General features: G+C 42.9%; 1 protein-coding gene across 1 annotated transcript in view; it reads right to left on the reverse strand.

Moving 5' to 3' along the window:
- LOC126457095 (myosin-VIIa) overlaps positions 1-14416 on the reverse strand; it is a 463049-nt gene that overhangs the window by 113569 nt on the left and 335064 nt on the right. The window lies entirely within an intron of this gene.

A 14416-nucleotide genomic window follows, 5' to 3' on the forward strand; every position in this document is an offset into this window, starting at 1 on the left:
CTTTCTTTTAATGATTCTCAGCCCAAATCCTGTATCACTTCTGTGACACTCTCTCCCATATTTCGCGATAATACACAACGTGCTGCCTTTCTTTGAACTTGTGAGAACGGAAGTCAGACCTAACTTATTTTGGTGTCAGGCATGGCTCTATTCAATATGTACAGTATCTGTGGAACAATATACAGTCAGAGAAAAGAAACATATGTTGATTACCGGATAAGTATAGCAGAGGTAATGTTAAAAAAATGTCCAAGGCAGACTACCAAAAGCGTGGAAAACCATTACTAGAGGGAACACGACTCCAAGCGCAGTATTGGTTCCATTTCCCAAAATATATCGTTCCGGCGCCACACCTGAAGATGCCCTCGAAGATTATAATTTCTATTAAAGTATTATTTATATGTAAAAATGTATATGTATATTTTGAAGTGCTGTTTGAAATATTTTATTACAAGAACTTATGTAAAAGAGGAACAAGAATTGCATTAGTGTTGACGTCTACAAGAGCAGTACGACGTTAAACAAATCAATGTGTAGCTGCGTAATAGTTATCAGCATGTCGGCTTGTATTGCAGTTATCTCGCGCATCACTCTGGCACACTTCGCACGCGTCGTCGACAATAGCTTGGGCACGGTTTTCCCTGCAAGGGCTTAACCGGCAATTTGCAGTTAGCACCGAGGTAAACTTTTAATTTCAATGTTTAAATTAAAATTCACCCCAAGTTTCTACGTTCGTGATGAAAGGGAGCCCGCCTTCATTTCGTTTTCATTACAGACGTTAATTACGTCTCTTCCTTGGTAACACTGGACTCGCATTCGGGAGGACGACGGTTCAATCCCGTCTCCAGCCATCCTGATTTAGGTTTTCCGTGATTTCCCTAAATCGTTTCAGGCAAATGCCGGGATGGTTCCTTTCAAAGGGCACGGCCGATTTCCTTCCCCATCCTTCCCTAACCCGAGCTAGCGCTCCGTCTCTAATGACCTCGTTGTCGACGGGACGTTAAACAACACTAACCTAATCTTCCTTGGTAGATTTATCTCATCTCCTGTCGCTCTTAGTTGTTACTAATATGTATACCTCGCTCGCTGTGTAATCCTCAATTTTTTGCATTGAAAAATATACATTGATTGTGAACTTTTATTTCTTCTACAACAAAATTTAAAAAAAAAACGTAGGATCCTTCTACTATAATATCAGTGAGTCACAATTGGAATCGGCCAATTCATATAAAAACCTGGTTGTGACACTCTGTAGGGATATGAAATAGAACGATCACGTAGGCCTAGTCGTGGATAAAGCAGATGATAGACTTCGTTTCATTGCTAGAATATTCAGGAAATGCAACAAGATAAGTTACAAATTACTTGTGCGACCCATTCTAGAATATTGCTCGAGTGTGAGAGATCTTTGCCAAATACGACTAACAAGGTATATTGAACCTAGAGAAGGTAAGACGAATGGTCGCAGGTTAATTTGGCCCATGGGAGAGTGTCACAGAGGTGGTGAAGAAACTGAACTGGCAAACTCTTGAAGATAGACGTAAACTATGCCGAGAAAGCTACTTACAAAGTTTCAACAACCAGCTTTAAGTGATGACTAAGTATATATTACAACCCAACACGTATCGCCCACATAGGGACGATGAGGACAAGATTAGATTAAGTAGAGCACGCAAAGAGGCATTTAAACAATAGTTCTTCCTGCACTCCATACATGAATGTTACGGGAAGAATCTGGAATAAGTGGTACATCGGGACGTACCCTTCGCTATGCACTCCACAGTGGTTTGCAGAGTGCCAGTGTAAATCCATCTGCTAGCCATTGTCTACAATTATCCAAAATATTAAAACTCGTCCTCTGGTTCTATGACTTAGTTGAGTTCTATCACTTTCCTTTAAGTTTTGTAGGATATAATAATTTCTGTCTACGTTATCTTCATTTGACCATCTAGGATCATATCGTATGCTTGTTCTCTATTATTCGGTGGACTTCTGATTTTGCTGTGTATTTTAGTAGATATCCTCGTTACTTGTCAATAGCTAACCATTTATAGTTTGTACTGCACCCATTATTTTTCTGATAACCCGTCATTCAAGTAGCCCATTTTGTCCACCTTACAGTTCGTTGTTAAGCACTCATATGCATATAAACATCGTTGTCTTGTGACCGTGATACAGTGTTTTAATTTTGTATTGATAAAGATGCATTTTGGTTAAACCACATATTCTTTTCATTTTACTAACTCATATATTAATTGGCCATTTTTCTATCCATTCTCTTGTATGGTTTCTCCAAGATACATGAATTTACTAACTCGTTCTGTTTTATGTATTTCTTTGTGTGTGTACTTCCGTACATTCTTATGTTTGTCAAGAATTTTAATTTTTTCCGCTGAAATCTATTGGCTATTCTTTATCTGAGAAACTGTTTGTCAGATTTTCTGAAAGTATCATTTTCAAAAAGTAGGCTATTTACTTAAGTTCCATTTGATCTCCTTCCCACAATTATGGGTTCAATTTTGTTGCTATCAGCTCCAAATTCCAGATCCTTACAACTTCCTGTGAAAGACTGCTGAACAGTAAAGATATGCTCTCTTCTTGTTTAACAACAGCTTTTATTTCAAATCACTGGGAATTTTCTCCATATTTCTTAGCTTTTCAAGAATTATGTCTGGCAGTTTCCTTTAACATGAAATTTTCTAATCATTTTGTCTGCTTTCCTTAAAATCAGTAAATGGTGCTATTATAGGTACGTCGGTTAACATTCTGTGGCGATGGGAAGTTAAAAACCTCACTTTTTCTTTCCAAAATTAATTAGTTGGGTCTATGAATGACTGTTGTTTTGTAGCCGGCAGTATCCACCCCACCTTTCCCGGCCTTCCACTTGCCGCCCGCGATGGCGTGTCAGGCCGCCCGTCTGTGTTTTGCAAGCGCTGCTCCCCTCCATACTGTTTAGTCAGCGCTTAATGCGACAGTGACTTGGGTTACGCCACGATGCCTTTGCCGTTTCCCTATTCTGTTAACGACTCGCGACGCGACGACACTCGGCAGCAAGCACAGCCATTAAAGCAGCACCTACAGACTACCTAGATCTGACCTTGTGTTCGCATGTCGCTGGTTCCGTACCTCACGTATCTCACTACCTTTGTAAAGTGATTAAAGTGACACTCCTAAAAAACGCCATACAATGACTGATTACACTCATCTACAAAACATTCTTTTCTACTTCGGCACAAATGCACTGTGGTCCTTCCTATAAGCAGACTTACTAAACACTGCTTTCCGCAATTCCTGTACCAAAGACAGCGAAGTAAATATTCCAGAATTCGAATAAAGAATAGCTGCCACATGAGTAACGTCGAAGTAGATTTCCTAGGACTGGTTAAGAAACTTAAATCACTTAATAAAAGCGAGTCTTCCGGTCCAGACTGTATACCAGTTACCCTTCAGAGTACGCTGATACAACAGCTCCATACTTAACAGTCATATACAACCGTTCGCTCGACGAAAGATCCGTACCCACAGACTGGACAGTTGCACAGATCACACCAATATTCAAGAAACGTAGTAGGACTAATCCACTAAATTACAGGACCATATCATTAACGTCGATATGTAGCAGGATTTTGGAACATATATTGTGTTCGAAGCTTAAAAATTACCTCGAAGATAACGGTCTATTGACAGACAGTCAACACGGATTTACAAAACATCGTTCTTGTGAAACACGACTAGCTCTTTACTCACACGAAGTGTTGAGAGCTACTGACAAGAGATACCAAATCGATTGCGTATTTCTAGGTTTCCAGAAGGCTTTTGACGACGTACCACACAAGCGGCTTGTAGTGAAATTGCATGCTTATGGAATATCGTCTCAGTTATGTGACTGGATTTGTGATTTCCTGTCAGAAGGGTCACACTTCGTAGTAATTGACGGAAAGTCATCGAGTAAAACAGAAGTGATTTCTGCCGTTTCCCAAAGTAGTTCTATAGGCCCTTTGCTGTTGCTTATTTATATAAACGGTTTGGGAGAGAATCTGAGCAGCCGTCTTAGATTGTTTGCAGATGACGCTGTATATTGCAAAACGATTTAGAAAAGATAGCTGTATGGTGCGAAAATTGGCAATTGACCCTAAATTGCGGAACGTGTGAAATCATCCACATGAGTGCTAAAAGGAATCCGTTAAACTTCTGTTACCCGATAAATCAGTCAAACCTAAAGGCTGTAAATTCATCTAAATACCTGGGAATTACAATTACGAACGCATAGAAAATGTGGGTAAGGGTAGCCAAAGACTGCTTAGAAAATGTAACAGATCTGCTAAAGAGACTGCCTGAACTACGCTTGTTCGTCCTCTTTTGGAATACTGCTCCGCAGTATAGGATCCTTATCAGACAAGATTGACGGAGTCATCGAGAAAGTTCAAAGTAGGGCAGCACGTTTTGCATTATCGCGAAATAGGGGAGAGAGTGTCACTGAAATGATACAGGATTTAGGGTGGACATCATTAAAATAAAGGCGTTTACCGTTGCGGCCGAATCTTCTCACGAAATGTCAATCACCAACTTTCTCCTCCGAATGCGAAAATATTTTGTTGACGCAGACCCACATAGGGGGAAACGATTATCGTAATAAAATACGGGAAATCATGGCTCGCACCGAAATATGTAGATGTTCGTTTTTTCTGCACGCTGTGCGAGATTGGAATAAGATACAATTATTGTGAAGATGGTTCGATGAACCATATACCAGACACTTAGATGTGTTTTGCGGTGTATCCATGTAGATGTTTATGTAGATATATTTTGAATGCTCAGTTAAAATCAGGTTTCAATTTCTTCTTTCATACACAGTTTATGAGTAATCACAGTTTCATTTTTTTATGTATTTTTCTGAGAGTTCAACAACACCATGACTTGAAATAAAGTATGAGACGTTTTATCACATTGCCAGGTCTATTGCATTGAGGAAGGTCGAAAACTGATGTATTCACTTTGTTGCATTTATTCCAAATGAAAATTTACAGGAAACAGACAAAAACTGGACCGAAATAAGGTATACGTGATATTCAAATGAAAACGAGACGGATGGAAAATAATTGGCCAGTTGCGAGCAGAACACGCGCGTTGAAGGTCCCATACAAACATAATTATGTATACAGACGGTTCACCCATCCCAGGAATCAAGAATATCGACGATGTTTGTTTGTTATCGACACTGATACTGGCGAAATATGGTCATTGGATTTCCAAGACTTTCGATAATATTTTAAGTTTGAAGTCGGATAAGGTATGACAAACGAAATAATTTTGTCGTGTGATGTAATTAAAAATTAACAGTTTTCGTATTTTTTCCTTTAGTTGTACTGTGAACCGTTGCTTCTTGCCAAATGTCACGGTTCTAGGTTAAATGTAAGTACTCTATACGTTTAGATGAGTGTGTTTTCGATAATCACAATATGTAGTGGCCGTATCTTTTAAATGCATTGACTTAGAAGTTTCAATTTCTTACACCGCCAAGGGACCGTAGGCCTTAGTTCGCGAAATAAATTTCAACTTCATGAGCCTATCCGTTCCTGAGAAAAAAGGGGTTTTAACAGTCCGACAGACAGAACGACAGACGGACGGACACCAAAGACATCCTGTAGGGGTTCTGTTTCAAACGGCTGAGATACGGAACCTTAAAAAGCAAGCAAACTGTTTATTATTTGAAAAGTAATAGCCGTAACTGTTAATCCATTTATCCCACTGTGAGAAAATACGGTCAATGTCTTTTCGGAAAAATGTTTGTGGTTGCCTGAAGAACAGTGATTGTGCCCAGACGTGAACCGCTTAGTCCGAAGCAAATCGACGGCCAAGGATGTCTTTCTTCAGAGGACCAAAAACATGGAAATCGCATGAGGACAGGTCAGGACTGTATGGAGGATGTGTAAGGGCTTCCCAGCGGAACTCGTGCAGCGCAGTCGAAACATCCTTGGCAACATACGGGACATCAGACAGTAAGTTACCCAGGTCGCCCCACGTTGAGACGAAAGAGCGACGCACTGCCAGAACAGAGCACGTGTTCTGTATTCCTCACAGACACAAGGATAACAGGTGCATCACAGTGTGTGGGGGGAAACGGCGCAGCAACTGGAACTGCACCCCAAAGCTGAAGTATGCGGGACGCTACGATTCTTGGGGGCAAATCGTCTCAACTGTACACACAGTCTCGTGATATTCTGGCAGTTTATGCACCAAACTAATGTTACGTGCAGCCGTAGTGAAATGGTATCAATAGTTCGATCAAGGAAGAGCTTCTCCAATGATTAGGACGTTAACGCAACGGTTCTCGAAAGGCCCCGTAAGCAAGGAGCGAATTTCTGTTGTCAAGAAATTGAACGATTGGTAGAAAACATTCCGACCGTTGTTTACACGAGACTTGGTGAAAATCTTGAAAAATGGTGTCATGCATTTGTGTCTCTTTCAGCATAGTGCAACATTCAATAAAAGAATTTTGCCGCGTAGGGTAGCCGCGTGGTCTAGGGCACCTTGTCACGGTCCGCGCGGCTCCCCCTGTCGGAGGTTCGAGTCCTCCCTCGGGCATGGATGTGTGTGTTGTCCTTAATGTGAGTTAAAGTTAGACTAAGTAGAGTGTAAGCTTACGGACCGATGACCTCAGCAATTTGGTCCCATAAAACCTTACCACAAATTAAAAGAAAGAAAAAAAGTTGCTTGGCCTCCCATAATAAAGTGTACCCTACTTTTAGAACCAGCCATTTATATTCCACTTTCTTTCGTTCTGTTTTAATGAATTTAGTGTGCTTCTTAACACACAGTAATTCTTTCAAGTCAAACTCGCTTAAGCAACTGGGGAAGAGGGTACTTGATTTGCACTGTGGAGCAAAACATGCTTCAGATCCTTCTCTGACGAATGTATGAGACGTATCCACTCTTGTGAACCATATCCAAACATAGTCCGCACAATAAATTTCTATTTCCAGACATGAATTTCCCAGCCGCGCGGGGTAGCCGAGCGGTCTGAGGCGCCTTTTCAGGGTCCGTGCGGCCGCCCCCGTCGGAGGTCCGAGTTCTCCCTCGGGCATGTGTGTGTGTGTGTGTGTGTGTGTGTGTGTGTGTGTGTGTGTGTGTTGTCCTTAGTGTAAGTTAGTTTAAGCTAGATTAAGTAATGCGTAAGCTTAGGGACGGATTTCCAAATTTTCCATGAATTTCCCATGGTAAATTTATTTGGAATCATCCATTGATACACCATGCAAAAAAAAAGTTATTTAACTCGTCCTAACTGTCTCTACCCGCCTCTCCACGTGATGTCGCTATAACGTAAACTAGTGCGTGACGCTTGATCTGGAGACATCGTGTTGGAATCCTGGTGATGGTGAGAACTTTCGTAACAAGAATTTGGTTGGCAAAGAGCAGAGAAGTGATTGGCACGCAGTCTGGTGATTAGAAACTGTACGCAGCCCCATGGCTTACCTGCCAAACCTCTCCACATCCTCTCACGCAGTGAAAGCATGTGGTGTTGATCGGGAAGTTACACATGGCGGCCCATTGCTGCCGCTCAAGAGAAATGAGCTATGTGTTAGAGGACTGCTTTCATCCTGTCCATTCTTTCCTTTTTTCACAATCACACTCAGCACAGATAAACCAGCTGATTGCACAAATAATCATCTGCACCACCCAGAGACACATCTGAATCAGAGGGCGAGTAAACAATGCAATAAAATGTTAGTAACCACTTAAAAAACACACGTTCTCTTCGAAGTGCTACAGATGGTACCAGACGTTCATGTGATCCTTCACTACTGACGAAAGTCGTGGCAGTGAAGACGTATGTACTGGGTGGCTATAATTAGAAGTGCAGCTACTCAATGAGGTACAGTGTGGACTGCATTTATCGTATGGTAACGAAACTTGGTAGACATTCTAATGCGTTTATGGAGAACCGATATACGCTGGAAAAAAATTAGTTCCAATTTTCGCCACCAGGTGCAACTCTGGCGCTCTACAGCATCACGTCGACGTCTGCAGTGCGCACATTGAATAAATTGTGTAAGCTGAGGTTAACAGTAAAATCAACATTATGCCTTTCTCACTCGTTTGACCTATTCTGCCGACATTCCGTTCCAAGTCCATTACATATGAAAACATTTCTATGCGTGTTTCTTGCATTCACAGCGCCATTATTGCACCGGGTGGCCAAAACTGGAACTCATCTTTTTTTCAGCTTAAGTCGATTCCGCATTAACACATTAAAATATCCACCAAGTTTCGCTACCATACGATAATTACAGCCACACTGGAGCTCTGTGAGTAACTGCATTTTAGTTACAACCATCCAGTACCAGTCGGTCGTATGGAAAAAGCGCAGGAAGATGGCTTGACGTGTAGACGTGACATAATGACAGGAAGGAGATACTGTGTTTGGATGAACCCATAACCACATCGTCGAATGGTTGCCCGATATGATAATGGATCAACGCGGACTGTCCAATGTGTCTTCAAGGAATGGTGTATCACTCGTACGGCGTAAAAGTAATAGTTGTAATTATATTCTAGCTAAGAGGGATCGGAGATGAGTGTCACATCTTCTCATTGACATACGCTTTAGAATCCTGCAGTAATTACTACTGTCAGTGAATGCAGGTCCTTCTCTACCAGTTTCTGAGCTAATAATGCGAGGCGAAAAGCATGCAGTTGGACATCTGGAACTGGGTGCGTCGCAAAAGACTATTGTTCACAGCGGCCTTCGAGGCAGTGGTAGAAAATGGTTCAAATGGCTCTGAGCACCATGGGACTTAACATCTGAGGTCATCAATCCCCTAGAACTTAGAACTACTTAAACCTAACTAACCTAAGGACATCACACACATCCATGCCCGAGGCAGGATTCGAACCTGCGACCGTAGCAGTCGCGCGGTTCCGGAATGAGCGCCTAGAGCCGCTAGGCCACCGCGGCCGGCGGCAGTGGTAGGCCCAATGCAACACTGCACTCAGAAGTGGCATCACGCCATCCTTTTAGAAGACTATAGATTCTGCTTATAGCATCACGATGGACGTACCTGAGTGCGGAGTTGCAGAGTGAGCCGGTAAATGACTTTTGGATCGAAGGTGGATCCAAGTGAGGGACCGTATCATTGCTTGTCTTATGAAGAAACCTAAGTCGACCTCCGGCGTGTTCTGTTATCTACAGTTATAAAGAGTAATTTGACACTCTGGTAGTGTCCACGAGTGAACTTTGGAGGTACTGTTCTTTGTAGTAATGGAAAGATAGACTGTGGAGCTTTTGAGTCGGACGCTTGTGAATCGTGTTAACTGCAGTTCACTTCTTATGGTATTTTACGTTTCTACTTGTGGCGAAATCGCCGATAGTATTTTAATAATTTAGCTTGGGACGACGTTATTCTGTGGTTTGGTGTGGCCCTCCCAAGAGTTTAAAGTCCCAAATATTTTCTTACTGCCTTTGCTGAAGTAGCCTTGCAACAGTTGATTTGTCTCTTGTCCACCCCACCGTACTGCTGTTTTGTGCGGTGCGGTATAGTCGAAGTTTTCACTAGTACAACCTCTACTCCCTAGCCCGCTTTAAGATTTGCGAGCAGCATCCACAACGACGTATAATCTCAGTATGCAATTTGTGTAAGTTGGTTGGGCCCTGTTAACGTTTTGTATATCGTAGAAAATCTTCCCCGTGCCGAATGTGATCCTGAAGGAGAGCACGGTGCACAACAGCGCATGACTACGATGAAATCGAAAGTTATATATTGTATATTTGTTAATGGATGTAATCAATGAGATTAAGAGTTGATTTCTGTGTGTTTTTATTTATTTTGAAAGGAAAAGATTACATACCTAGTTAATTATAACATCTATGCTTAGTTACCATTATTCGTTGGGTGTAGTATGCATCACATTTTGGGAGGTTTATGGTGTAAAAATGGTTCAAATGGCTCTGAGCACTATGGCACTTAACTTCTGTGGCCATCAGTCCCCTAGAACTCAGAACCACTTAAACCTAACTAACCTAAGGGCAACACATATATCCATGCCCGAGGCAGGATTCGAACCTGGGACCGTAGCGGTCGCGCGATTCCAGACTGTAGCGCCTAGAACCGCTCGGCCACCCTGGCCGGCCTATGGTGTTAAGTGTTTAAAAGGAAGGAAAATATTTTGTGATACGGTGCGTATCGTAGAGGTTAGGGGGTTTCAGTGTACGTTGATAGTAATCAGATTTTATTGCATTTAATTTGTTTTAATTAAAATTAATTTTGTGATCAATATTATATTGCCTTTAGAGATCACAGGTGATACCTCCGAAAATTTTGCTATTGCCCTGTGGCGTTGGAATCTTTTATTTAACCTTGCATTATGCAGTTTGTATTGTTTTTTGCTTAAAAAGGGATTGAGTTTTAAGCGTTGTAAATTGATTCTGAGAGCTGTTCTTCGATCTGTTAAAATAATACTTCAGGAATTTTCATTAACAAACTATATTGAGGATTCATGATAATGAATGTTCAATTACTATTTTAAAACCAAGTAAATAAACTTTTAAAATTTTAAAGAAAGAAGGTTTTTATTAGAAAACGGTGCCTGCCCGTACCCCCCCCCCCCCCTTCCGACACAACGTCCACGTATTCAAAGCACTGGCCTTCGGGCATGGTCTGATGATTTCCCCGGTTATCACAGCTAACGCCTGCGGGGCCATGTTGCCAGACTTCATTCGCCATCGTTATTGCGATTTTGTGCACAAACACTACCACCTTGGCCAGTAGATCTGCCCTATCTTCGAGGTATCTATGGCTTTGTCTTCCAACAAGACAGCTTGTTGCCCCTGTTGTCCTGACCTATCTCGCTCCGCTGTTGCCCTGGCCAGCAAGCTCTCCAGATCTCTCACATATTGAAACCATCTGGGCTTGGATTGCCGTGAGATCAGCGCGCGCCTGTCACCAGCCACTACGATAGATGAACTCAGGCAACGAGTTACAACGTCGTGGAATGACGCCGTAGTGTCTGCCATCCTAGTTCAGTTAGGCTCGGTGCCCAGCTCTTTGTACTACGTTTCACACCTTGCATGCCGCCTAATCAACCATAAATTTAATAATACGTTCTTCCTGCTGTACTGGATACGTACATAAGTAAAATTCGTTATTTGCTACTGACGTTAGAACTGTAAAGGCCGGTAGTGTATGTAACTATGCATTCTGGTTACCAGGAACGCATCCTGGAAGGTTTGCGAACTGTAAGGAAACTCGTCTTCGTAGATAACACATAACATCAATTCTGTATTACTTTCTGTTACGAAAAAAAGTTTTAAAAATCACGATTATCTCTGGTTGTGAAATCGCAAAACTTCTTTCTGTTGTCTCTCCGAGACTGTAAAATCAGTGACAGGATACTGAAATACAACGAATATAAAGACCACGTCACAGAATGTACCAAGACCTTCACTGATTTTATTTATTTATTTACACGTCAAGTTCCGTAGGACCAAATTGAGGAGCAAATCTCCAAGGTCATGGAACGTGTCAGTACATGCAATTACAACGTAAAAAGAACAATAGATAAAAATAAAATGCTTATGAACCCAAAAAAAAAATCAAGCGAGAAGTTTAAGTACACGTAATCAACAATACGACTTCGCTTAATTTTTCAAGGAACTCCTCGACAGAATAGAAGGAGTGACCCACGAGGATACTCTTCAGTTTCGATTTGAAAGAGCGTGGATTACTGCTAAGATTTTTAATTTATTGAAGTAGTAGCGTATTGAAAATGGATGCAGCAGTGTACTGAACACCTTTCTGCGCAAGAGTTACGGTAGTCTGATCCAAATGCAGGTTTGATTTCTGCCGAGTATTAGCTGAGTGAAAGCTGCCTATTCAGGAGGGAAAAGCTGATATTGTTAATAATAAATGACAGTAAAGAATTTATATATTGAGAGGCCGATGTCAAAATACCCATACTAGTGAACAGGGGTTGACAAGAGGTTCGTGGACTTACCACTAATTGCCCGAATCGCCCGTTTCTGAACGAAAAATATCCTTTTAGAAAGGGAAGAGTTACCCCAAAATACACTCATGCTCATAAATTAAGGATAATGCTGATACACGGTGAAACAATCTTCTGGTGGGCGGTTTGCCGGTTTAAATCGCCCCGGGGTATGACCATGCGGTGCATTTGACCTGCGGTCGTCGCACGGTGGCGCTGGCAGCAATCCACATATGCAGAGGTGTGTTGGTGCTTGTCAGAGTACGGCGCAGCGAGTAAGTGTGCAGACGTTTTCGGACATGGTAAAGGTGACTGTGTGTTGAAAATGGCTCGGCTGAGGCGCTACAGTCTGGAACCGCACGACCGCTACGGTCTCAGGTTCGAATCCTGCCTCGGGCACAGATGTGTGTGTTGTCCTTAGGTTAGTTAGGTTTAAGTAGTTCTAGGTTCTGGGGGACTTATGACCTCAGCAGTTGAGTCCCATAGATCTCAGAGCCTCAGAGAGCCATGAAAATGGCTCGAAGAACACAAACATATTGATGACGTTATGAGGGGTAGAATACTAGGGCGACTGGAGGCTGGTCAAACACAGCAGGTCGTAGCACAGGCCCTGTGTTTGCCACAAAGTGTGATCTCCAGCAGACAGGAAACGTGTCCAGGCGCGACAGTACTGGATGTCTACAGTGTACAACACCACAAGAAGACCGTTCTCTCACCATCAGTGCCCGCAGACGGTCACGGAGTACTGCAGGTAGCCTTGCTCGCGACCTTACCGCAGCCACTGGAACAGCTGTCTCCAGACAAACAGTCTGTATACGATTGAACGGACGTGGTTTATTCGCCCGTAGACCTGCAAGGTGCATTTCACTGACCCCTGGTTGCAGGAGAGCCTTAAAGCCTGGTGTCAAGAATACTGTACATGGTCATTGGAACAGTGGTGCCAGGTTATGTTCACGGACGAGTCCAGGTATAGTCGGAACAGTGATTCACGCCGAGTTTTCATCTGGCGTGAACCAGGAACCATATGACAATCCCTTAATGTCCTTGAAAGGGACCTGCATGGAGGTCGTGGTTTGATGGTGTGGGGTGAGATTATGATTGGTGCACGTACACCCCTGCATGTCTTTGACAGACGAACTGTAACAGGTCAGGTGTATCGGGACGTCATTTTTCACTAGTATGTCTGCTTTCTCAGGGGTGCAGTGGGTCCCACCTTCCTCCTGATGGATGATAACGTATGGCTCCACCGAGCTGTCATCGTGGAGGAGTACCTTGAAACAGAAGATATCAGGCGAATGGTGTGGCCTGCCTGTTCTCCAGACCTAAACCCCATCGAGCACGTCTGGGATGCTCTCGGTCGACGTATTGCTGCACGTCTTCAAACCCCTACGACACTTCAGGAGCTCCGACAGGCACTGGTGCAAGAATGGGAGGCTATACTCCAGCAACTGCTCGACCACCTGATCCAGAGTATGCCAACCCGTTGTGCGGCCTGTGTACGTGTGAATGGTGATCATATCCCATATTGATGTCGGGGTACATGCGCAGGAAACAGTGGCGTTTTTCATCCTATCACCAATACCGTGGGCGTACAGATCCGTGTCGTTTATGATCCCTATGTGCCTACGCTATTACCGCCAGTTTTGTGTAATGCCACGTTGTGTGGCACCACATTATGCAATTATCCTGAATTTATGAGCATGAGTGTATAATACCATACGACAAAAGCGAATGAAAATAAGCAAAGTAGACTAATATTCGTGTCGAACTTTCACTTACATCAGATAACGATCGAATTATAAAAATGGCAGCATTAAGTCTCTGAACCAAGACATTACTTCCACAAGCCACACGAGACTGGTAGCCGTTCAGTATAGCGCAATGGTTTCTATTACCCAAATATTGATAGCCACAAATTTGTGAAGACGCTCTCTGTATGATCGGCTCTGTATGATCGATTTACCGCGTCACTCCCCGCTACACATCCTTGTCCAGCGTGAATCGTTGACTTCTCAAGGCCTATTTCAAGGCACCGAAGGTGAGGTAATCGCATGGGGAGAGATCAGGAGGACTGTAGGGCGGGTGCTCGAGTGTCTCCCAGTTGAGTTGGTGTTACTCCCGTTTTACATTTGCGATATCATGAAGGAGTAGCACTCCTCGCCGCAGTTTTCGCGGACGTTTCACCTTATGGCTGCTTATGTAGCCGTACTGGAGTCGTTCTGGGCTGCATGTTCACTGCAGCAACGGCATCAAACGGATTCTTTTTGATCGCCCCTTATTGTTTGACGCTTCTAGGACCTGTTCTATCGCAATTTTAATAGTAAACCACACAGTGATGCTCAATGCCTCTCTTATAACGTCTGATTTTGCTATTAGTTGATCATCTCCGTGAAGCTTTCGCTCTTACCAAACAAATCTGTTACGAAACGCGCTATTC

The sequence above is a fragment of the Schistocerca serialis genome, chromosome 2 (assembly GCF_023864345.2).
Source record: "Schistocerca serialis cubense isolate TAMUIC-IGC-003099 chromosome 2, iqSchSeri2.2, whole genome shotgun sequence".
In the NCBI taxonomy this organism is placed as follows: Eukaryota; Metazoa; Arthropoda; class Insecta; order Orthoptera; family Acrididae; genus Schistocerca; species Schistocerca serialis.